At 33.7% G+C, this 26,260-nt stretch overlaps 1 protein-coding gene across 3 annotated transcripts in view; it reads left to right on the top strand.

Moving 5' to 3' along the window:
• The window catches only part of LOC108737007 (transcription factor Ken-like), a 335,172-nt gene that overhangs the window by 210,962 nt on the left and 97,950 nt on the right, over nucleotides 1-26,260 (top strand). For all 3 annotated transcript variants that reach the window (XM_025975837.1, XM_018469645.1, XM_018469647.1), the window contains one exon: nucleotides 2,701-2,741. The gene's annotated coding sequence lies outside the window, so the exon portion shown is untranslated. The remainder of the gene's footprint in view (nucleotides 1-2,700; nucleotides 2,742-26,260) is intronic.

The raw sequence follows: 26,260 nt of genomic DNA, 5'->3' as shown, positions 1-26,260 counted from the left end.
TTGTAAGAAACCGACAAATTTTGTACTTTCACGCAACCGTTGTTGTTATTAAATTATAACCCTGAATGTAAGTAATAAAATAAACCAATTTACTCTGTGCAGCGAGAAAAAGTACCAAGCAACGTACAAGTAATTAACTTCAGCATACTGACAATTAGCTGTACCAACAAAGCGTCCTTCACTGGTAGGTAATGGTTAACGACGTACATTTGTAATTCATTAGATGCTACTGTACTAATATTACAAACAGTAAAGAAATCTGCGTATACTTTTTATTATAATTATTTAATTGATTTGAACGAAATTTCTGTAACACATACTCATTTTTCCCATTCGAATTTCTCGGTAAATTTTTATTATTATCTACTAAAAATTAAAAACAAAACAAAAAAAATTATTCAGACAGGGATGCACACTGTCACCGCTACTTTTTAATCTGTATATCGAACACGCGATCAACATCATTAAATACAATACAACTGTAGGGATAGACATACAGGCGGAAAATTAGTATGTTTATATTTGCAGATGATATAGCAGTATTAGCATCTAGCAAGGAGGAGTTAGAGATAGTTTCGAATAAAATGGAAGCGGTATTGACAAAAGAGGACTGTATGAAAATAAATAAAAGTAAACAAAAAAAATGGTATACAAGGGAGGAAAAAGTAAAAAAAAGAGCGAATATAAAGATAGGAGACGAAAAAAAAAGAGTTTGATTTTAAATATCTAGGAAGTCAGAGGGATATAAATCAGAGGATAGAGCAGAGGCGAATCGCCTTCATTAAAAAAGTCACTTCTATGCTCGCGAACGGTTATTTTAGAAACTCGAAAAAGGTTGTTAAAGGTGTATATTTGGAGTGCGGCGCCTTACGGGTGCGAAACATGGACAGTGGGCACGGCGTAAAAAAAAGAAGCGTTCGAAATATGGTGTTACAGGTGAATGATGAGGATTCCGTGGATAGAGAAGCATAGGAGAACCTCTATAGAGGTCAATAACAAATAGGCGAGATAAGTTAGTAAGACACCTTCTCAGGCATGAAGGTCTAGCCAGAGACATATTAGAGGCAGAAACGGGAGTTAGGAGGAGTAGAGGTAGACCTAGATTAGATTACTGTTCGCAAATAGTTAAGAATGTCGGATGTTCTGGTTTTAGGGAAATGCGAAAATTAGCTCAAGATAGAAAAGAGTGGAGGTGCGTGTCCAACCAGTTTTAGGACTGACGACCTTGTGATGATGATTTTGTATCGATTCTGTATAGAAATACCGAAAGATAACACCATTTCAGTATCGATTTCACTTAAAATAACTCTGAACGTTATTAAAGATTTTTAATGGCTTGTGCATTCGTTTTTAGCACTCTAATTTTCTGAGTATCTTGTAAAGGTTATTTTTAGATTAATTAGTGCTTATACCACCATTATAAGATAATTAAACAATTTTGTGTCAATATTTTATGTTCCGCTTTTACATCGGTGTTTTATAATTGATTAGATAAAATATCAATATCGTTTTTCTTGATACTGACCTTCTTTCGTATCAAAATAATTACAATGTTGATGTTCCCGTCTGAAACTGCAGGTCTCTAATAACTATATGAAGCTTCTGTCGTTCCCACGCTAAACCTAGTTATTAGGCCATTTATCTCTGCAATTATAAATTGAGAAGATTAATATTATTAGGAGAACATCGAAATCTAGATGAATGTTTGATTAGCTAGAATTATTTTCCGTAATGGTCTGGCTTCGTATTACTGGCGGGACATATGCTCAATGAGAAACTTTTTTTAAATTTGTGTCATGAACGCAAATCACGGGTTTTGATGAAACCGTATACTTCCTTTTTCAAATTAATTAATAAGGATTCGTCCACTTTCTCGTAGAGATCGTTTTGATAAACGTTTACCGGACCGTTTAACCATTACGATCTTCATTCGCGTCATCGACAGCAATTTCTACGGCTTTCAACAGAATATCGGATAACGTTTTAATTCCCCTTAAATAAGCTTCAAATAACTATCATGTTTCCTGGAAATTTGCACATTTCTGTAAAAATAAAAAATTAATTAATATTTACCAGAACGTTAGACAAACAAATTATAATCATGAAAGAACTCATAAATAAAGTGGAAAGTAATTAATATTTATAGCACGTTTAACTAAATTAATGTTTTTAACATTTCTTAATTGTTATCACCTAGAAATCAGAGTTTTTGAATTATTACAGAAAGAAAAGAAAAGTTGATGGGTTTAATAAATTCGTAACGCAATGTGATTAATTGGTCTCCAATTAATAAAATTTTATTATTCACTATTATTCATTGTCTTTTCCATGCATTGGTTATTAATAAATACTCAGACCGTTCCAGATTTCAAAAGTTTTCCAGGTAAATCGACAGCCTGAAAAATCCATATAACAAATTATTAATATAAAGGAATGGAGACATTGCACAAATATGATTTATGTGAAGTAATGTTTAGCTATTTACCTGGACCATATGTATTATTTAACTGAATTTTGTTAATTAATTTACTTGGCTTCATATGTTTTAAATGTATAAAAGATTTTTTTTAATCAACATTCGCAACCAAATCCTTATCATTTACAGATTTCTTCGAAAATCTTTGATAAAATCTGTAACCATCTCACAATTCGAAAATATCTCTCATGATTAATCTCTCTAATAATTTTTATTTGTTTCAGAATTTACAACGAAACAATGGGCTGATAACAAACCACAAAAGGTGAGTTTTGATATTCAGACTTAACCTGATTGTGCCTGCTTACAAGTATGTAATTTACTACATTCGATGATTTGATCGTTAAGCGGGTTTACTATGCTATCATTATAACGCGGTTATTAATTAATGAAAATTATTCATCGGAACATACTAATTATGAACAATTAAGCATCGAATTTAAATAATCTTCATTGTAACATAATCAGTCGAAGGATAAATAAATAACTGTCTTGCGATAGTTGCATACCGTAACCTAACGTTAGCGTATAGGTATTAAATGCTAATATTAATAATTGCTTATGATTATCTAGATTAACAACAGATTACTGTTCTTTTTCATAAATATTCATCGAATTCTGCGTAATTTTCGTGAATGTGGAGATCTGCTGTCCATATTTAATTATGTCTAAATCCACCTGTTCACTATATGCAACACAGTTTTATTAATAAACTAGTGCAACGCTGATACTAAATATATTTTTGTTTTGTTTAGATTATTATCGAAAAGGGGAAATCTTCAAAAGATACCCCCTGAACATAAGAGAAAGAGATAGACATATACCGTCACGGACTTTTTTGTAGACCCTTTTAAGATGTACAATATTGTAGTACATTATTCTGATCTATCTCGTAGGGTTCAGCCAGCGTTTGCAATGTAAGCGCAAAAAATGTGTTTATNAACTTCATGTGTGCTTTCACAATTAAAAATTTCATGATATAGTTTCTTCGATTATCGTTTATATTGATACATCGTCACTCGATAAATCCGAATACGCCTTAATGAATTTTAGAATCACTTCAGGCTATTTGTTCAAATAGAGGATTTGCTTACATACTATCTACCCCAGTACCACAAAAATATTGGTATCTTCTTCAGAAGATGAAAAACCCGGTAGTATTTCTAATCGTAACGCAATTTCTAGGCGACCTAAATGTTAACCATCGAGCTTCAAAGAATTTTGGTACCCATGCACCAAGCCATGTGTCTTTATGGATTTTCAATTTTGCCAAACATGTTTTATCTATGTTGGTTCAATATTGGATAAATATTCTATATAAATAAAGGAAAAGGTACATCCCTTGTATATATTGCCAATATTGGATAAATATTACATATCAATATAAATAAAAGTTATTGCCAAATATCTTTTATTAATATTGGATCAATATCCGATAAACATAGTATTAAAATATAGGAAGAAAGTATATCTCCTATATACTACCAATATTGGCTATAAACTGCCAATATTGGGCCCATATACAATATTGTACCAATATAGAGTAAATATTGGGCCAATGTCGTGTGCTACTGGGGTACATCTTGATTCATTTTCATTATTTCGGACATTAACTGTACGCATTCGAAAGGAAAATCAAGTAGTGTATTTAAACGTGACCTGGACATTAACCTTCGAGGTCATTTGTAGATCAAGTTTGTTTTTAATCTCCGTAATGAAAAGTGCGGGAAATTTGATAATCGGAATACCGTTGAAGTTGATTTGCTCAGCTTTCAGACGATAATGGATATATTAATTGGCCGAGGGAGTACAAAATAGTTTGCCGCCCTGTCGCTGTTTCGATATCAAATGCTTTATAATTCACCATGTGCTTTTTTGTATCTGTGAATAACTTTTCAACAGCATCATCCTCTTGTTCAAAATTGGTTTGGGCATTTCCGTACAAGTATTGTACGTAGACATCCTGCGGTGTGGCAAATTATTAACTGCGTTAGAACGACTGGAGAGCTTTGTTGATAGCGACCAGATGAAGTTTGCACTTTTTTTTTTAACAACAAAACACCTTCTTCAACTCTCCAACTTATCGTAGGTACATGAGTTATGACCGTATTTTATAAACCGCACGTTGAAATTGCGATTTGGTCGAAACGGATTTTGAATTATATTTACGTCATCGCAAACGTCAGGACGGTTATAATGAACGGCCTGTAATGCTTAAATAATGTTTTTGATTTTATAAGACGCGTGTGTGAAATGTCCCGTATGGAAACCACTACACGCTCAGTACTTTCGAGAAAACATATTTTAATCATGTTCCAACTGGAGATTCACGTTAACCCTTATGTCACTATTTTGCAATAATTTATCTTATCTAATACACCATACTAAATATTCACAAAATTAAAATTTCGCGCGCATTGCAAACTTAATATTTACATATTAATAAATTCAGTCTGTACATTAGTCTATCCAACAGGTGCATCTGCAACGTGAACGTAAAAGCATTCGCGGCTGTCGTCATCGAAATGCTATGTAAAACTATAAGAAGGTAGTAGGCTGGATTGAAGCATTTGATGTTTCACAATCATTTTTATTCTAATTCACAACAATTGTCTCATCAGTTTAGTTATTGAATTACAATAAGAAGTGTTAGCATCTAAAAAGGAAGAATTAGAAATAGAAGCGGTATTGACAAAACAGTACTGTATGAAAAGAAATAAAAATAAAACAAACATACTGGTATGCAAGGAAAGAAAAAATAGTGAAAGAGCGAATATAAAGATAGGAGACGAAAAATTAGAAGAAGTGGTCGATTTTAAGTATCTAGGAAGTCAAATAAGTCAGAACGGAAGGAATAGTAGGGATATAAAGTAGACGATGGCGCAGGGTCGAGTCGCCTTCAATAAAGAGAAATCACTTATATGCTCGCGAACGGTTAATTTAGAAATTCGGGAAAGGTTGTTAAAGGTGTTTGTTTGGAGCACGACGCTGTATGGGTGCGAAACATAGACAGTGGACACGGCTGAAAAGAAAAGATTAGAAGCGTTCGAAATGTGATGTTACAGACGAATGATGAGGATACCGTGGATAGAGGAGGCTAGAAATGAAGAGCTATTAAAGAAATAGGAGAACAGAGGACTCTTTGGAAGTCAATAAGAAATAGGCGAGATAGGTTAGTAGGACACCTTTACAGGCAGGAAAGGGTAGAAGTACGTGTCCAACCAGTCTTAGGACCGACGACCTTATGATGATGTACTTAAAACTTCATGTGTGCTTTCACAATTAAAAATTTCATGATATAGTTTCTTCGATTATCGTTTATATTGATACATCGTCACTCGATAAATCCGAATACGCCTTAATGAATTTTAGAATCACTTCAGGCTATTTGTTCAAATAGAGGATTTGCTTACATACTATACAGTTAAATTATTATATTTTTATTTATACCTAATATGTCTGTACATTAGTAGACCCTACGTTAGAAACCGAAAAAAGAATTATTGGAAATGCCTTTGTACAGTAGACACCTATGTATTACTATTAGTATTAGTCAAGACTAAGCGGTATCTAATTATCGATAATTATCTAACGATTAAGTAGTGTCCGAAATAACTGTAATATCACAAAGAACGTTTGCTTGTTTAGTTTTATGGAATCGTTGGAGTCAGTCGGTCAGTCCCATTACCATTGTGGTTTATTTAGGAATGTAGGATACGTACGTGTAAATCGTCGCATATAGGTATATTAAAATCGCGATGAATATTCATAATTGAACTGAAACACGGTTGTAACTTTTCAATTTTTTTGAATAAACAAGAAGTTAGTTGGTAAATGCATTCGGGCACGTGTTTGTGTTTGTGTGCAACGTCTTGGTTGACACGTTTGGGATTACGTCCATTATGTTGTCAATTTCAATTTAAACCAATCTGCAGTCGTCAATCAATCAAGTGTTTATTGCTCGAGAGAGGTAAGACATTTCACCACTTTCACGACACCTCCGACATAGAAGATTTATAACTTATGTCCCGAAGTGACAAAAACTTCTCATGTCGTCACCGTGTGTAAAGAAAAAGTTGTAACGTGTTTATATTGATCATCAAGTTCAAGACATGTATTAGTCTCGCCTGTCAACAATTGCTTAGTATTAGTAAAAAAAAATTTTTAATTTGGACAAATGGCAAACTATCGCATCGCCTCGATGCAAATTTTAACACAAGATCCGAGTGCGATTAGTTTAACTTACAAACCCAAAATTCGTTCAAGTATTGAAATTTATGAGCTAAGGAGCGACCGCCTTTCGCAAATATAAAGTCCGTATTTAGGCCGACGATCAAAATTCTATAGGTTAAAGACTTTGAAATCAACAAAAAATGCGTCTTACTTTTTGTAGTGGATGCAGTACATGTAGCGTGAACCGTACATGTCTTGCACCTCAGTTTCCACATATAGTGACTTAGTGTCCTAAGTACGCCCCTGGTATCATAGCGAACAACGCCCGTTACCTATGTCTTACGTTAAACAAGTTTTCTGATACGATACATTTCTATTTAAGTCCTAATTATATATTTTTATGTAATTACAGTCGATTTCATTTATAACGACGTTAAATCTAAGTCCTTTGAATTTAAAGTATAAAATTCATGTGGCTATAGCGACTTCGGATGTAACTCCGTGTTCGGATGTAGCGACTGTTTTTAATGAATCATTTGTAACAAATCCCTAGTAATCCCATGCAGATATAGCGACCGGAGTCGGCCGCTAAAGACACAAAGAACTTTCTTTTCTTTTGTTTACAATCGCACAGATAGTCAACAAGTGTGGTGACCTTTACCGTTGTTTCTGAGTAGCAACTGTGTTTAGTAAACTTTTGAATAAGTGTGACTTCCAGATGTTCATTTACTGTTAAAAAATTGTTTCAAAATTGAAAAACAGTGTGTGTCTGTATCTTCTTCAACTTTGCTTGTAACGACTTCTGAATACAACGACGAAATTACAGTGGTCCCTTCATTGCCGTTATAGCCGAAATCCACTGTATTAACATTAAGCCTGATTTCAACACCCTCTGATATGGTAATACAAAAAGTAAAAGACATTGGCCCAGGAGAATAATAAGATTTATAATTGCTTCGGTCATACTTTCTAGCATCCCTCTGTTACTTCACTTCTTAATACTAACGCATAATATCCCTTGAATTTCTATTTTTTTTTATGTCTGCATTTATTAACCATGCAAGTTTTGATAATTGATCTTTAAAACGTCTTATTTTTTCTTCTTACTCATACGTAATGTAAACCTACTTACTGCCCAATTAATTATAACTTAGGATTAGTAAAAACTTTTATACCTTTTCTATTTGCCAAATGCTTTCTGATACGGTTAATCGTGTGAACGAAGAATAGAAAACTTTTAGTGTTAAAACGTCTACATTCGTGTGCTAGTCATGTAGCTCGTAAAAAAAAGACCAAAGCAACATATGTATACCGAGTGTGTGGTCTTGTCTAGATTTCCTTCAACAATGTTAATTTACAAATGATAGACATCTCGTAGAAGGATTAGATACCCGTGAAAGAAATTGTTTTGTTGAGTTTTCGTTTATATTACCACATTTGATGTTGCGTCCGCCGCATCGATTAAAAAAAATGACAGGTGTAGATAATTATACGATACACCCATCACGTGGGTGGAAAATTAATTTTGTTACTCTCTTGCAAACATTGATCGTAGATAAGTACTCTACGTTACATTCTGTTAGACGTAATCTTTTAGGTTAACAGATCTGTGTTAATAATTTACAACTTTTATTATTGAAATATTTAACTTGTTGAAGACGAAATGAAATCAAAGGAAACACCTAAAAATTGCTACTTTATTATTGTTCGGTCGATTATTATGATCCTAAGACTGGTTGCGCACGCACCTTTTCCTATCCTGAGCTAATTTCGCATTTCCCTAAAACTAGAACTAGCCCTTCATGCCTAGGAGATTGTCTTACCCAAACATCTCGTGCATTTCTTACTGACTTCTATAGTGAATTCTTTTCTGCTATTCTTTCTAATATCTCATCATTTCTAACCTTCTCTATGCACGATACTCTACCATTGTCCTGCAATACCACATTTCGAACAGTTCTAACTTTTTATTTTCTGCCGCTACCACGGTCCATGTTTTGCACCCGTACAGCGCCGCGCTGCAGACATACACCTTTATATAATATTTTTCGAATTTCTAAATTAACCGCTCGCGACCATAAAAGTGGCTTCATCCTCGACCCTGCTCTATCTTCTGTTTCATATCTCTATTGCTCATTCCATCCTAAGTTAGGTTTCTGGCTTCCTAGATGCCGAAAATCAGCCACTTCATCTAATTTTTCGTCTCCTATCTTGTGATGTATACTTACAAAATTGCTAATACATTTAGACTAACGGTAACGTGTTTGCACTAAACTTAAATACAAAGGAATATTTGTAGATTCCAATCCGATGTCTACCTAATGCTATTTTTGCAATTACTATTTACTAACCATTTTGATCGCATTTTAAAGTCTTTCAAACGATAATTGTATGTGGTTTACTTGTTCAGGACACCCCGTATATCCAAATTATGCTTTTAATTGTTTTCCTATTACACTAACATTAAAATTTGCTAATATCATGTCAAGGACCTCTAAACTGCCACAATGCATATTAATATTTTAGCTAACATGCAAATGTACGTACAAAGGTCTACCATTAAATTAATTGAGGAATTCATTACACTAATTTAAAAAATAATAAAATAATGAACATTGCTAAAAGGCTTTGAAAAATGAACTCTATACATATTTTTTTTCTGTTTTTATTGATATATTTATGTATATATTTAATTATACCACAATAATATCAATAAGCAGAGGTTGAACGGTGTGCATGTCAGCAAAGATTTTGCGCCCGGCTTGTAGACTTTGTGTAGGCAACATTTAATTAAATATTGGATCGATATTTAGTATCGCATCGAGTAATAATTGTTATTACCAACGCCTTAAGTGATACAACTTCGATAAGGTGGCGAACATTCTGTAGCTAACGGGAATTGAACATACTAAAGGCAACGCAAATTATCTAGTGTGCTTAGTATTTCACTAGATTTCCTAGAGCCTGAAAATAACATATATTCGTTTTCCATTAGATTATCGATCATGGAAACATCGAACAGTTTACTTTGTTGAGGTTTATGCTATATTTATGGAAGTCTGTATTGTTTGAATCTCACTAAAAGTAAACTATTAATTACCAAACGTTCTCCAGTTTCTTATCCGATACCTATTCCAAATAATTTTTAATATTGATGATCCCATGATTATCTCACGTAAATCCCCACTATCATCAAGATCTCAACCTTTCTGTTCTTTTCCTTAGAATGGTATCCCTTTCAGTTGAAATTTGAAAAACCAAAGTTATTATAACATTACTCACTGTAATTCTAAAAAGTAACAGTGACTATTTTATTTATAGCATCTTCTATAATATCGATGAAAGAATGATGTCAACCTTCCAGGAAATAAAATTAGTTACAACTAATGATTCTCTCGAAATATTTACGAAATTACACTGTATTTTATAAAGAATCCGATTTTTTTTAATTAGTTCAAATTTAACCGCTTTATAATAAAAACTCGAAAAGAATGAACCATCATAAAATCATGGGAATATTATAAATCAATTATCATAGTCATTATGAAAATCAACAATTTCAAAACATCTAAAAGACTGGGGAAATCCGAAAAAAACACGAGAAACTCGGAAGTGATTAAAAACGATCGGATTGTACCAGCAAATAGATGACAATTATCATTTCTGATATATGATTAAATTTCGAAATTTCCGTATAATCGCGAAAATGAAAAGTAATAATTATAAGTTTTAGAAGACATGCGTATACCGTATGATAATTAACACGACGAACCGGACGTATTCCGCTCTCGCGATGGCAGTCGATGTCAATCTTGTACGAGTACATTCTGTGAGATAAAGTAGCAAAACACAAACAACTACAAAGCGACCGCCTGTCTTAAATTGCTTACTTTGATTGACCGTGCTTTTTCTATGTAATTACCCATACAATCATTTGCCTCCTGACTGAATCCATTACTTTTCGTGGCAGCTGGTTGATGAGGTACTGAATTACAGCGATTTAACTCGTAACACAATAACTGCTCGGACTCTTCGAACATTTTTTACAATATATCCATTCTGTGGCTTTGTTATCGATCTATAGTTATAATATATGCGTTAAAATTATAATAATAGTTTAGAAACACGAAACAGACTAGTTTTCTCTGGTTCCTGCTGAGCTATGAAAATGGCATCACTAAAAGAACAATTGTATAAAATAAAATACAACTAGCAACATAGATGTTTTTATCAGGGAGATGTCAATAAGAGCCTTATATTATTTGATAATAAATATACACTGAAAGGTATTTATTTAGTTGCCTGTTCAGTAAAGTAATGAAAATAAGTAAAAATAAGTTTAGGATTTCTGTAATAATTGGACAATTACTGCAGCTTGATATCATAAATATAGAACAAGTTTAGTTGCTAATTTATTGAGATTGCGTATGTCAAAGTTTCTAAATTTTGTGGTTTTAAAAAATTCTGCATTTTCTATTACAACATTGCGTGAATTAGACTCTCACCTCATCATCATCGTAAGGTCATCAGTCCTAAGATTGGTTAGACAGGCACCTCTACTTTTTCCTATCCTGAGCTAATCTTCACATTTCCCTAAAACTAAATCTTTCCATATCTTTAACTACTTGTTAACAGTAATCTAAATCTAGGTCCACCTCTACTCTTCTTAACTACTCTTTTTACTTCCAACTAGTCCTTCCTGCCTGAGAAGGTATCCTACCAACCAAGGGCGCAACTATGGGGAGTCCACGGGTGCCCGGGCACCCAGTCAATACCAGTCGATTCAGATAATAACCCAACTTGAAGGTTCGGTTCAAACAGTTCAAGCTCATCGAAATGACTTTTTTTTAGGTCTATTTATAGTATTATGATGATTTTATGATGATAAGAGCAACTCAACTTGATTTTTCGAATGCAATGCATTGATGACCTATTTTTTTTTTTTTGGTCATTTATTGAGCACCCAGTCAAATTGTAACATTGTTGCGCCCCTGCTACCAACATATCTCGCCTATTTCTTATTAACTTCCACTTATAATTAGTAAATCTACTATTGTATGAGATATATGCAACTGTTTATACCTATGTGCAAATTATTTTATTATTTGTAAGAATATCTAACTGATTTTCGAAGAAAATCTAAACATATTTTGGAGTTTCAAAAATAATCTGTCAGATTATATTATATATTAAATAGTAACTCCCATCTCTTCAAACATAATAACTCACATCTTATAGATCTCGTAACAATTATGTAAAATTGTTTGATCGTTTTCTCAATTTGTTTCAAATTAATTTTTACCCTGTCCCAATTTAATCAAAATCTAATTCAGATCATTGATAATGATAGACATGCAACTTCCTTGTTCTTGGTGCGGTGACCTTTTGTTTTTGCAATTTATTTCTCAACGATCTGATTACAATCTCCGACAATAAATTTGTTTTTGCATTCGTATGATACTTCGATTGTTACATAACAAACTAATTGTTAATAACTATCACTTCTGAATCTATTTTCATTCATGGTCTCTGTTATCAATCAATTTACTTTTGAAGATTAAGCATTTCTTGCTTGTTAGATTCAGGAGCACTGAAAGTTACAGAAATCAGGTGTAGAAAGTGTTTAGTGAAAATGCACTTTGCTATGATTTTTAAAGATTCTTTTAGATTAAAGGTTAGAGACTATCGGTTTGTCACTACCCACTTATACTCAAATTTTACTTATCACTAATTTGAATGTATCTTAACCCATAAAATATTGTAGAGGTGGTTAAGAATCTCATGAATCTTGACCTTGAGTTTCGCAATGACAAAATTAATTGTTTTTATTTCCGACTCTTGAAAGTACTAGCACTAGTTTTACAGCTAGACATGTTTTCGAAATGTACAACATAATAAGGTCCGCCTTTTGCGCCGAGAAAGACTCATGAGATTTTGAATTGCCTGTAACTTATGATAGAAAATAATTATTCTTTCTTTTGTGTTCCTTAATATTAATACTTTCAATTAAATAACAAGTAAATATTTTTTCACCTTTGAATTGCATACGTGATATATCTAACAGTAGTATTTAAGTACCTACATCATTAGATACTAATTAACTTTTTATTCTCTTTATTGTATTATTATTTTCCGTTTATATAACTGCTGCTCAAATTGGTCAATTATTCAGTAACCTTTGAAGGGAAAACTGAACCAAATTTAATTATAAATCTATTTATATCGAACATTTATATATCCGTTAACAATGTTTGTGATTTTAAAAGCACATCGAGTATCTAGCACAATTACAATAATTACCTGTATATGTCTATAAAAAAACCGTATTAACAAAAGTTATAAACAACATGTTATACCTAGGTACGATACAGTTAACAACGCAATAGTTTCGTAACGCACGGTGTCTGTCTGTCCGATAGATTACGTGGTGGCTGTATAAATAACCGCCCAACTTAAGTACACAAATATATATATACATACATGTGCGATTCGCACATTTACAGTAATAATAATTATATTGTTATCAAACAACAATTATAGCCCCGCTAATTACGAACCTTACTTAATTCAACAGGTGTTGTATTAGTCACAATATGCGACTTCTGTCACAACAATAAAATCATTTACTGCTACTTTTTAACAGTAATATAACAAGCGTGATTTGCGTTGCAAGATTTATTAGCGAAAAAATTTTATGTATCTAGTTACAAATTTTTATTCCCTCTTTATGCAAGAATTGCAATTGTATGAAATATTCATAATACATACCTACGCCTGAGGTACACGTGTTGAAAGACAATTAGTAACAGACACTATTAATTAATATTACTAGCTATACAGAAATATAAAGAAAACAGGATTTTTTAGAGCTTTAACTCAGTTATTTCGCAAATTTAAAAAAGCAAGCATTTAAATACAGATAAAAAAAAATAAAACCAAAACACCTGCCCCTTAAGCCGATTATCCCGGTAATTTAGTTCTGGTTTACATATATGTAATTCGTATACAGCTGGCTGGGATACACTAATCTTCTTCTATGAATTATCACAAAAGCACATCTAAATGTATTTCTGCTTATATTGAATATTTGTTGCTATTTATTAGCGCGATGCAGCATGACCTTCTTCAAGTGAGATTTATCTGGCAATTATGATAATCGTGTACGAGAAATTAGAATAAATCACGACGCTATCTTGAATTCTAACTTCTAACCCTTTCGGGTAATCATTCGTGCAATGCGGTGGGTGGCAGTCGCAGGCCTTTAGCGACACCAGCGCGCAGACAAAGAGGTAGGCGTATTAATGCCGAAAAATATTCAACGACAGAGCATTCTTATGGTAATGATAAGGAGCACGACCGACCGACAGACGAGTGCAGTGTACACGCGGTGATTGTGACACAGGCCAACTGCAATCGTCCGTTAAAACGGTAACTAATATCTACAACAACAACTGCAATCAACTTTTATTGAGCTTTCGGTATTTTAGAAGTAGAATGAGTCAAATTTCATGATACGTTTGTCGATCTTCGTGGTTACCAAGACGAATCTTTGCCAGTTTTTATTTGATTCCTATCTCAACATTGCCAATACATGATCGTAATTTCTAAATCTAATATATGTTGCTTCACTTCTTAAAGTATTGAAAGGTAGTTGATTCCAAGCATAATATGTTAAACGGGATACTAAATTGTGAAGAAAAAATATCCGGATGTAAGTATTTTGCATTCGGTTTCCGGGCCTGGCCCAGGAATATCAACCCCTTTGAAGTTAAATTAAACGAGAAAGCCAAAATTTAACCGCGACCCGGAAATCCCTAAAAACCAGTTCGTATGCTAACTTCAAACGAAGTACTGTTGGGCCTCCAAGATGGAAAAGACGCTAATCTGAAAAAAAAATTCGAACCCGCTGGTTAATCCAAAGCAATTTTATAATTTTTGCATGCTAACGTCCATTTGAAGTTGTCATGCAAACTACTTTTCTGATTTCCCCGGTTGCGGTTAATTTCGGCAAATTTGCTGTTAATTATCCGATGCTTTATATTTTTGTCTGCTAATTTTGACATGCCAACTTCAAGGGGGTGGAATATAATTGTTTATTTATGCTCCTTCGGTGATTTCACGTATAGAGCCTTTTGAGTGATGCTATATCAGCTACTGTGGTTGATATCCCCGGCAAATATCTCGAAGGCATAAAATCCTTCACTGTGGTTGCGCTGATACTGTATATCGAACCCTCTTGAAATAACGGCGGCGGTTGCAGTTGTGGCATAGCCGATGGTTGCGTCTTGTTCTTCATCTTCGCGAAACGGCATCTGAAGTAGGTCGGATGTGTCGTAAAATCATCGCGAAAGCCAGCTACCGACCTAATACGGAATAAATAAAGAACGATCATATCAGATCGCGAACATTTCTGTCTCGTCTGTCCGTAAGACTTTACCAACGCGAGCACACGCTGAGCATGCAATACTTTCGGGATGTAACTGCGGAAAGCCGGAAGTAAAATATCAAACTGCTAGCTTAAAAAACAACAAGTAAATTTAAATGAAATTTTTCCCCTTTTATGCACCCTACTGTATTGTAGAACACAAATTCGATTATAAGTAAAGTTAGCTCTTGTGGTTTGTTTCTTAATAACAAATTGCTGGTATAGAGCACTTTAAAAAGCCATTAAGAATAGTTCCTATAAGATTAAACAATATTTTTTGAAAAATTGAATGTGTCTAGCGCAGATAATCTCGCTTTAGTGCCTTGTTTAGATGTTGTGTTACTTTAGAAACAAATTGAGCCATCAACTTAACAGAAATGATGTCAGTTATTTATTACCGGTAACGCTGTAATTCCTCATCGTTATTAATTAAATTTAAGCCCCATCAAACATGCAATAAATATATATTAATATATGACTGTAACTGTACATGTCTATGCTTCTTTTTTTAAGGTCACATTTTTCCTAATTACTGGACATTATTCTTACTCTTTTTGTTAAGTTTATTTATTAGAAAATGACAGATTGTCCTACATTTCTAATATGTTTTAAAAATGCACATCCGGACTTAACTACTTACCAAATAAAGTATGCAGGAAAGTCTTGCTATTTTTGCTTTGTAGATGCAGCTAAAGATTTAGGTATCTACCTTAACATTTCGTAAATTATTAATTTTTGATATAGTGTGGCTTTTAGTACCTGCCGTACGTAAAATTTGACAATGAATACCTGCACTTAAATATAATTAGTTCAGGCAATATGGGCGAGTGAGTGAGAAAAATTATGCTCTATCTTTAAGTTGTTGTTTGGCATTTGTTAACCTGACCTAACCTATTCAGGAGAATCTTCCGAACAAAATTGCGAAAAAAATTTAATCTGAATAATTTTTCCCACTTACCCGCGCATATTGTCCGGACTAAATAACGTTGCGGTGGAAACGTCATTTCTTTTGTTTACTAAAAGCATCGGATGGAATTTACACCAACCCACCTGTGTACTTTGCACTCCTGAGGATGTAATAATAAATCTTATGAAACGTTCCAAGGGCTTATTTCATCGAGAACTTTCGGAAAAAACTCTAATAATAATAATATTATCTATAAAAGGAATTGTAGTGCTGTCAGCACAGGGCAAAGTAGTATTACGTATTAGTTAGTATCAGCCATTTCTTATGCTGAAGTGTACGATGTGTTGCATACGCATTTACAAACAATTCAAAGAAAGCGATTAAACAAATTGTCCACAAAAGTGAATTTCGACCACAGTTCATAGTGACTGATAAAGGGGAAGAACTAGTACATATTAAAATAATTTATATATGTATTGCATGTAAAAACATTATTGCCTTGACTGAACGTACTGGATGGAGTAAAGTTTCTATTTTTGTTTGTGTTTGAAGTACCGTAATTCTACTTTTATTTCTTTTTTTCGTCAGGAACTGTTATTCTGTAAAGTCATACATGTCTTCTGGCGGTATGGATATACAAAGCTACATAAACATCTTCACCAGAAGACATTTGCTAGATAATCTCCTCCAATTTTTATTTTTGTCGCTGTTGTTATCCGCTGCACGTGCAAAGTATCTCATTTATTTATTTCTCCCTGACACAATGACGTCGAACTGTTAAAGTTGTAATGTGCACGCTGCCGTTATTTATTATTTCCTTCGAATTATGTTATTTTTGATAAAGTGTATTCGCACGGCACTTTTCCAGAGAAGATAAATACAAGAGGTGAGAAATGCCACCTGTAGCGAATATGAAAAGAGCGCCAAGATAGTGAGAGAAAGAGATTGTGCCATGATTTACATTTCGCTATTGCGATTGCGATTCCAAAGATTATATCTCTTTGATGCCGGATTAACAGGGATCTCTTAAATACTGACCGCTAGGCAAGAGAAAGGACGGTACATCTCGCAGCATCCACTGCCCGCGGTCCATGTTGTAAATAAGTAGATTCAAGTGTTAATACGTTAGTAAGATGATTGTAAACATTTATAATAAAAGGAGATCTCATTAGCAATCTTAAACAAACAGCACTATTCTTTACATTTTATTTATAAATGCTAGATATCTAACACCATATCATGGATAAATTATTATCATAAGGGGTGTATTTCGAAATACAACCCAGCAAACTGACCAGTGCTGATGGCGTCATGAATCGACGCCATATTGTACTAGTGAAACAAGTAGTACATCAGGCGAGCGTATGTGTATCAGACTGAGGAATTTTTTATTCTAAACGAACGCAAACATTTTTCTCAATATGGCGTCAAACAAATCAAAAGTATGGCGTCGATTCATGACGTCAACAGCACTGACCAGTATGCTGGGTTATATTTCGGAACACACCCAAGGTCGTCAGTCCTAAGATTAGTTGAACATGCACCTCCACCTTTTCTTATCCTTAGCTGATCTTCGCATTTCCCTAAGTCTGGAACATACCATATCCTTAACTATTTGTGAACAATATCTAATCTAGGTTTACCTCCACTCCTCTTAAGTCCTGTTTCTACTTCTAATACGTCTAATGATCAGATTTTTCCGTCTGGTACTTGATAGCACTAAAATTATTACTTTGTTAGTAATTAAACTCGATAGAACAACTACAATAATTTTAAAATAAATAATTTTTATAAAAGCCGAGCTATTGATTACAACCTAACCAATCGAGGACATGATGTTTACTTTGGTTTAATAAAAATTTCCACCGCAGTTTAACATAGTATAAATTTATTTTATATTAATCTTCTTAATTTAATTATTCAACGAGTTGACATTAGCATCTCAAACGTGTGGAAAAGTTCTGGTTTGGAAAGTTGCACATATTTGTTTTTATATATATTTTGATCAGCATATGTTGTAGCCGCCGGTGAATTTTCTCATTCAAAATCGTCATTAATCAAAGTTTTCCTCGTTCTACCGCAATTCGTTATTATAAAATTGGATCTAATAAATAATTGATAGGGCTTATATTAATCCCACTAAAAATTCACATAATGCGAATGTGTTGGTAAAAATAAACACTTTTAATCTAATTTATGGTGGGCGAGTTGTTAATAAAAGTCGCGAGCCGTTAAAACATCCGCAACATATTTATGAATAATTACCATAATATTGGGGCCTGTTTTCTTACATTTTAAACGACCGCGCCAGTCCACTTCCCGTACTCGAGTGCCATTTTAACCGACTATAAAAGCAATCACGGCCACTTATGCAAATTAATTGCCTAAAAGAGATGTATGGCGCGAATTATAACCACCTGTTTTTTTTTCGGAATGAGAATCGCAAGCAACTAGAAATCGCTGTAACGCAAACAGCCAAAAAACAATACTTGAGCTTGATTTGGATCGTGGAGAAGTTTGCACGGTTTTCTAATAACAAATAAAGTCTTCCCATTGAGTGGGCCGTGTCTCAAGTGACTACAGCTTATGTTAATTATTTAATTGTTTGTTTGTGTGGTCTTTTAACGAGCAATTATGATACTTGAGCTCAGTAAAAATAACGCCTATAAGAATTTTCGAGAGTCGAAAACGACTTGATCAATAAAGAAAAAAGAAAAACAAAACAGTCATTGATAAAAATTTTCCGTAGGCGTGCGATTGTGTTTTGTTTAAAAGCGCAGATCAACAGGATTTCGAACTAGTCGTCGTGTTATTTGTTAATTTTTTGTGCACGATTTTTTAACAATCTTATGTAGAAATTCTAGGTTTCAATGTTGGAACTTCCTTTTGAATGAAGATTACCCTACACCCTCAATTATACGAAAAGGAGCATCCCCATTTCAGTAGAGGAATATTAATTACCATAAACGTAAAGAAAGGGTTAAGGGAAATGCAAAGATTAGCTCAGTATACAAAAAAGTGGAGGTACGTGTCCAACCAGTCTCAAAATTGACGATCTTATGATGATGTTTCTGTACGTATTAAAAGCGAAGTCAGTTCTATGCTCGCGAACGGTTAATTTAGAAATTCGAAAAAGGTTGTTAAAGGTGTAAGTACGTTGGAGCACGGCGCTGTACGGGTGTGAAACATGGACAGTGGGCGCGGCGGAAAAGAAAACGTTAGAAGCGTTCGAAATGTGGTGTTACAGACGAATGATGAGGATACCGTGGATAGAGAAGGCTAGAAATGAAGAGCTATTAAAGAAATAGGAGAACAGAGGACTCTTTGGAAGTCAATAAGAAATAGGCGAGATAGGTTAGTAGGACACCTTTTCAGGCATGAAGGTCTTGTCAGAGACATATTAGAAGCAGAAACGGAAGTTAGGTGGGGTAGAGGTAGACCTAGATTAGATTACTGTTCGCAAATAGTTAAGGATGTGGGCTGTTCTAGTTTTAGGGAATTGCGAAGTTTAGCTCAGGATAGGAAAGAGGTACGTGTCCAACCAGTCTTAGGACAGACGACCTTATGATGGTGATGATCAAAGACCAGACACTCATGGACGAGTCAAAAAATTGACGTTGACCGCAGATATTGAGTATATATATATATATATGTGTATTTCGTTTTCCAATTGGGGCTAATACCGATGATTTTTGCATATATATATATAAATGTATCATTAATTCATATATTCCCTATTAATTATCAAAACAATAAATATCGTATTGTCTCGTTTTGTAGCAGACCTCAGATCAAAATTACGACATTTTCTCAATAATTTGTCTAAAAGAACGCTTTAATATAGCGAAAAGCAATTTAGAACATACCTCCAATTTCATCACGTTATAAGAAATCACTCGAACACCTAATTTGTACTTCCGCGAGTGTAGCAGTGAATAATTATAATTTTAAAGTGAATTTACGGCGAACAAATGGTACAGTGCGTGGTTACTATAATGGTTTAATAAATACACGTTTGTCTTATTAGTTTTTCGGTAAGGTATTATTATGCAGGTATTTTTCGGTTTTTCTATTAATGCTTGATGATATTCGTGGCGCTATTCAATTATCTATCTTTGTATTACGTTTCGTCTACCGAACAAAAAGCCATCGTTCAGGGACAAAAACGAAGTTATAAATCAGCACCGAAACTTTCTACAAACTTCGTCATTATTGTTATTATCATCATTATCAGCACTCGCCGTCAGAACGCGGACCTTTTCGTAAGTTTTCATTACCAGGAATGCCAACTAGTAGTTTGGACCCAATTACCCAGTATTGTATGAGCGCTTTCTAAGGAAATTACGTTGGAACATTTATTCTATTTGTGTTCTTACTAGGAGCATGAATTGCAAATAATTACTGCAAGAATGGATCTCGTTTTCAACAGTAACGGCTGCAACCGGCAGTGAAACAACAACAAACCCAGTCTAATTCGTTAGAGGCTGCAGGCAAAATTTTAAAATCTGCTCTCGAGATGCATATGAATAGGTATCTACTTATTTGTCGTCGCAATATGAGCTCTCATCACAACAGGAAATTTAATAACTAATTTACCAAATCGCCCCATTAACTCCATACCTTCTCGGTGGATGTTTTCTGAAAGAGTTACGTAACGAAGTACTAATTAAAATCGAAATTAATATTACAGATGGCGAGCAAATTTATATAGTCTTTAATGCCATGTTGCGTGATTAGTGAATGCAATCCCGTAAGATAATTTCAATCCCATTATTTACGGAAGTGAACATTCTCAATCCTGCGGGATCCAGGTATTCGCAGGATCCCACAGGATGCTGTGAGACCTTAATTATATCATTAAGTAGGACCATATTTCAAGGGTTTGTCATAATTATAAATTGAAGCTGGCAAAAATTTGTAAACTAAATCGGGCAAAAAATTCATCCCCTCATCTTATCCATTTCTAATGGGTACACTATACAGTACATAGTTAAATTGCTTTAATTACTCCCACTTCGCCTACAATTAGTTTTTTTCTAAATCCCGCAAATCTCGCTCGCGATCCCGACATTCCGGTGTAGCATTCCCTATACATGGTAATAAAATTTTATAATAAAATAAATTTATTTCAGGAATGAACGAAATAAAGGAAAGATAATGCAGGATGTGCTCATTAATTTAGGTACTGTCAGTTGTCAAACACAAAACGAAAAAAAGATTCCGTTCTTAATTTTCTATGATCTTACATATATATTAACGTAAATGTATGAAATCCGTCATTGTATACAATTCCTACCAAATGTATATAATTCCTAAAATCGCCCGGAAATGTATGAAATAAATTATATTAGACGCATTTCCTAGGAAATCTAAACATTTCCTAAATAGCAATTGGAAATGTATTACAGGTAATACTAAATAGGCAATAATACGGCAGGCTGTTTGAAAATGTACTATATCCAGTGGTGACGTTATTGTTTCGTTAGGGAAATGTTTATGACAGACTGAAGTTTCCTTAAAGCCCTTGCCTTAATATATTAGATGTTAGAATAATGTGACGAGGTTATCATTGTTTCAGCAAACACGATAACCTTTAAATTAGTATGTTGTAGAGGTGATAATGCTGATCATTTTCATATATATGTATAAGCGCGGAAATCATAATTAAGCATACATTTCAAAGACATTGTTCCGACATATCAGCCCGTCTCCGGAGGGCAGCGGCATTGATAAATCTCCAGTTTGTCATAAATGTATCTAATAACCATACAATAACGTCACTAATGTATATATATCTCCAAATCTAACCTAACCTAACCAAACATTAACGTCACTAATGCATATACATCAGGCGATAGCACTAGAACTGTGTAAACACAGATAACTCTGATTCTACAGTTTACCAACGTGTTTTATTCACAGAAAGCATTAGTTTTATAGATTTCCTAGGACAATATCGGAATTTTATACATTTCCCATAATATATGTGTATTAAAAAATCTTTGACACAATATATTATAGATTTCCTAAATAGCCTCGGAATTGTATCTATACATTTCCTAGGAATTGTATACAATTCCTAGATTTCAATGTTTAAGTGTAAAAGATTGAAGAGAAAAAATCCTAACTGTGGTATCTACGCTATTTAATGAAAAATTTTAGCATAACTCAAGTTTTAGGTGACACTTTCGTGCTTGTTACGTCTCACATGGTAATTTATTCAACTGTTCCCATTGTGCAAACACAATACCGTCTTAAATGCGCAGCATTTTAATTTAACGGTAATTCAGTCTCAGAAGGAAAAAATCCCGAGCCATCTCTTGAATGCTTATTAAAGTATTAAAATGCGGCGAAGTCAGAGAAACATTTCATTATTCCTTCTGTTATCAAGTGTCTCCTTGACACTCCATGTTTCCATTATGTATATAAAACTTTATTATTATAATCGTCCGTGTATAACTGTTTATACGTTTGCCTAATAATGGCTAATAATAGAGAATCACGGTCGCAATTATTAATGACCAACAAACAGCCAAGTGACCAACCAATTATGTACATCTTGCACGTGCATGATGTCTTCTCTAAATGCCGTCAGAATGTTTTAATTCATAATGTGTGTACATTGTATGTACGGTTAATATTATTGGTTGCCTTGGAGAATTCACTTACAATTTATATAAATTGGCCGTTTTTTGAATAAAGCAAAGACTACATTTAACCTGTGTAGTAGATTAAGCTTTGCTCAATTAAGATATAAATACATTAATAAATTCGTTAAATTCTTCAGCTGCGAAACATCTTAGGAATATATTAAAAAACCCTTAGTATTGTTGCCAGTTACTTCTTTTTAACAAATAATTTTTGACATAATTTTTGACTAATTAATGTGCAAATTAAAAAAAGTGAAAGGGAATTTAAAGTTTGTTGGTTGTCTTCCTTAAACGCCCTTCAATAGCTACACTGTTAAAGTATTTTCAAAAGAAATGTATTTATTCTCTCCCTATTCTTTTTTTAATTTCATACAATGAGTACGTAATCAACCTATTTAATGTGTTCACCGTGTCAGAAAGTGTTGTGACTGTATGCATTTTCTGTTTCGCTTGTGACCTTTTGAAGCGCTTAAAATTCGAGTAATATGTGTGAGAAAGGTCATCATTATATTAAAGGATCGATAGGAATCTTTTTAGCAATTACCCATTTCATATTTCGGACTTGTCTCGTCCACGTTAGCGGGATTGAGCGAGTCGGACCAGAAAGATGAACGGGCAGATAGTTTGATTCCATTCAATTAGTTCAGTTAGTTCTTGCCCGATATTCAAAATTTATTGTAATTTACATGATTCGGCGTTAGATTATGCGAGATCATAAATTAAGGAATTTTTACGTTCCAGATTTCGGCAATGCGGAGTGAATCTCTCTTCTCCTGTCGCTTTCGCCATAAACCAGATTGATTTACGATAACATCGATCTCGTATGTATTTTCGTTCGCGGTGATCTCTATAATTTTGCTGAGAATGCAATAAATCATCTGACATTTACAATTAAGGCACCTTTTTTAGCGCAAATATAACACATTCGAACGAATATCGACTCCATAATAATACATGACTGATACGGTTTACAAGAACATGTACTCATAGGTGTATCAGTTATGTTCAAGTTCATGCAAATAGCTAACGGGTATATTTTGTTTTTTAATTCCATTATTTATTGTAGGTGTCATAAATCCATGTGGTTTAATTTTTTACGATCATCAGTCTAAAAATAAAGCCATTAGTTCCCAAATCTGATATCTAAAAAGTAAATGATGATAGTCGTACTTGGAAGTGTTTATGATTTTGATGGGTTTTGTAATGTTTTCTGTCTTTTTTACTTTCTCATTTTCAGTAATATTAAATTATGAAAATATTTTTAATACTACATACAATTATAAGTACAATAGGACCTCTTTAAGTTGAATCTCGATAAGACCTCCAAAACTCGAAAAAATGTTTTGTTTCCTTCCCTTCAAGCCCTAAAACCTCCATTCCTCGATTAGTCGAAATCATCAGTGAGTCCCTGCAAGCCATTTTGGTACATATTTTCCGTCTATAACTCGAAAAATTAAATTGGACCTCTGTATCTCGAATACAGCAACGTTTTACATATTTTACAACCTTTACAACTCGATAATTTATTATAAACTTATTACGTGTATAGTTCGAAGAAAACTAATAAGTTATCGACTTTAAGGATTTGCCGACAATATAAGTGCACCATTGTTTCTTAGAAAACAATTTAGGAGTATACAATAAATAGTATTACCACTTAAGGAATTTAGTCAAGTCAAAATCCTCCATAAGTCGAAAACTCTATAATTCGAATTTTTTGGCGTCTCCCTTAATGTTCGAGTTATAGAGGTTCTACTNAATATTATCTATAAAAGGAATTGTAGTGCTGTCAGCACAGGGCAAAGTAGTATTACGTATTAGTTAGTATCAGCCATTTCTTATGCTGAAGTGTACGATGTGTTGCATACGCATTTACAAACAATTCAAAGAAAGCGATTAAACAAATTGTCCACAAAAGTGAATTTCGACCACAGTTCATAGTGACTGATAAAGGGGAAGAACTAGTACATATTAAAATAATTTATATATGTATTGCATGTAAAAACATTATTGCCTTGACTGAACGTACTGGATGGAGTAAAGTTTCTATTTTTGTTTGTGTTTGAAGTACCGTAATTCTACTTTTATTTCTTTTTTTCGTCAGGAACTGTTATTCTGTAAAGTCATACATGTCTTCTGGCGGTATGGATATACAAAGCTACATAAACATCTTCACCAGAAGACATTTGCTAGATAATCTCCTCCAATTTTTATTTTTGTCGCTGTTGTTATCCGCTGCACGTGCAAAGTATCTCATTTATTTATTTCTCCCTGACACAATGACGTCGAACTGTTAAAGTTGTAATGTGCACGCTGCCGTTATTTATTATTTCCTTCGAATTATGTTATTTTTGATAAAGTGTATTCGCACGGCACTTTTCCAGAGAAGATAAATACAAGAGGTGAGAAATGCCACCTGTAGCGAATATGAAAAGAGCGCCAAGATAGTGAGAGAAAGAGATTGTGCCATGATTTACATTTCGCTATTGCGATTGCGATTCCAAAGATTATATCTCTTTGATGCCGGATTAACAGGGATCTCTTAAATACTGACCGCTAGGCAAGAGAAAGGACGGTACATCTCGCAGCATCCACTGCCCGCGGTCCATGTTGTAAATAAGTAGATTCAAGTGTTAATACGTTAGTAAGATGATTGTAAACATTTATAATAAAAGGAGATCTCATTAGCAATCTTAAACAAACAGCACTATTCTTTACATTTTATTTATAAATGCTAGATATCTAACACCATATCATGGATAAATTATTATCATAAGGGGTGTATTTCGAAATACAACCCAGCAAACTGACCAGTGCTGATGGCGTCATGAATCGACGCCATATTGTACTAGTGAAACAAGTAGTACATCAGGCGAGCGTATGTGTATCAGACTGAGGAATTTTTTATTCTAAACGAACGCAAACATTTTTCTCAATATGGCGTCAAACAAATCAAAAGTATGGCGTCGATTCATGACGTCAACAGCACTGACCAGTATGCTGGGTTATATTTCGGAACACACCCAAGGTCGTCAGTCCTAAGATTAGTTGAACATGCACCTCCACCTTTTCTTATCCTTAGCTGATCTTCGCATTTCCCTAAGTCTGGAACATACCATATCCTTAACTATTTGTGAACAATATCTAATCTAGGTTTACCTCCACTCCTCTTAAGTCCTGTTTCTACTTCTAATACGTCTAATGATCAGATTTTTCCGTCTGGTACTTGATAGCACTAAAATTATTACTTTGTTAGTAATTAAACTCGATAGAACAACTACAATAATTTTAAAATAAATAATTTTTATAAAAGCCGAGCTATTGATTACAACCTAACCAATCGAGGACATGATGTTTACTTTGGTTTAATAAAAATTTCCACCGCAGTTTAACATAGTATAAATTTATTTTATATTAATCTTCTTAATTTAATTATTCAACGAGTTGACATTAGCATCTCAAACGTGTGGAAAAGTTCTGGTTTGGAAAGTTGCACATATTTGTTTTTATATATATTTTGATCAGCATATGTTGTAGCCGCCGGTGAATTTTCTCATTCAAAATCGTCATTAATCAAAGTTTTCCTCGTTCTACCGCAATTCGTTATTATAAAATTGGATCTAATAAAT

The sequence above is a fragment of the Agrilus planipennis genome, unplaced genomic scaffold (genome assembly GCF_000699045.2).
Source record: "Agrilus planipennis isolate EAB-ADULT unplaced genomic scaffold, Apla_2.0 scaffold98, whole genome shotgun sequence".
Lineage (NCBI taxonomy): Eukaryota > Metazoa > Arthropoda > Insecta > Coleoptera > Buprestidae > Agrilus > Agrilus planipennis.
This window is presented reverse-complemented; position numbering and strand designations above follow the sequence as displayed.